Source organism: Lissotriton vulgaris, unplaced genomic scaffold (genome assembly GCF_964263255.1).
Source record: "Lissotriton vulgaris unplaced genomic scaffold, aLisVul1.2 SCAFFOLD_345, whole genome shotgun sequence".
NCBI lineage: Eukaryota > Metazoa > Chordata > Amphibia > Caudata > Salamandridae > Lissotriton > Lissotriton vulgaris.
In genome coordinates this window covers 985,429-986,637 of record NW_028253149.1, presented here as the reverse complement: position 1 = coordinate 986,637, position 1,209 = coordinate 985,429, and positions in this window count along the sequence as shown.

The window sequence follows — 1,209 nt, the reverse complement described above, 5'->3', positions numbered from 1 at the left end:
TGAAGACCATGAGAAAGTAACAAGTGCGCAGCAATGGAAAGAAGCCTATGAGAAGAATGCCGACCTTTTGATGGTGAAGAAGTTTGTGTTGCAGGGATGGCTGGAAAAAAGACACTTAAAGGCGGACCACAGGAAGTTCTTTGAAGTATGTGAGGATCTGTCAGTTGGAGATCAGGTTACCTTCTTGTTAAGAGGAGGCAAGGTAGTTCCTCCTGTGTCCCTGGTTCCGCAAATACTAACCATCTTACACGAGGGGTACCTGGGCATCATAAAAAGCAAACTCAGAACCAAACAAACGTACTGGTGGCCAGCGATGGATGCCCAGATAGAAAGGCATGTCAGAGAATGTATGCAGTGCTAAAATGCGGATAAATCACAAAGCTTGTTGTGGCCCTCCATGGGTAAGTTCGACAATCCCAACAACCCTTGTGAAGAGTTGTCCATAGATATTCTGGGTCCGGCGCTGGATGCCCGAGGAATTCCTAAATATGTAGCAGTGCTAGTGGACAGATACTCCAAATGGCCGGAGATTGGCATACAAGAAGAAATAGACACAGATAAAGTATTGGAGTTCCTCACAGCAACGTTTTTAAGAGAAGGAATTCCTCGCTCTATACTAAATGACAATGGGCCCAAATTTACGTCAGAAAAGTGGAACACTTATATGAATCGGAACGGGATCAAGATCAAGCACACGTCGTTGTACCATCCGGCTGGAAGTGGCTTAGCTGAACGGTTCAATAGAGTCATTATGGGATCGGTGCAAGTGGCGATAGGAGCCGGGAAGAACTGCAAAAAGGAACTGAAAAGCACATTGTGGGCCTATAGGATCACTCCTACCAGCACAGGATACATTCCTTTTGAAAATGTTGAGAGGTTGGGATCCTTTCACCAAGGACAACGTGGCCTGGAAGGAACGCACAATCACAAGCAAGTGGTCCCCTGCAGTGGTCCACCACAACCTGGAAAGAGCACATAAGGTTTACATGGAGCATTTCAATAAAAGGTGCAATGCCAAAGAAATGACGTTGGAGAAAGGAGAGTGGGTTCGATTTAAGCTGGCCTAGTTGAGAAGAAAAGGTGATAGCAAATTCAGTGCACCTTTACAAGTAAATGAGGTCTACAGCAAAGCGGCGCTACTGAGTGATGGAAAGGTTTGGTCTCAGGACAGGATGTCCAAATGTAATAAGATCTTGCGGAGGACCAAGG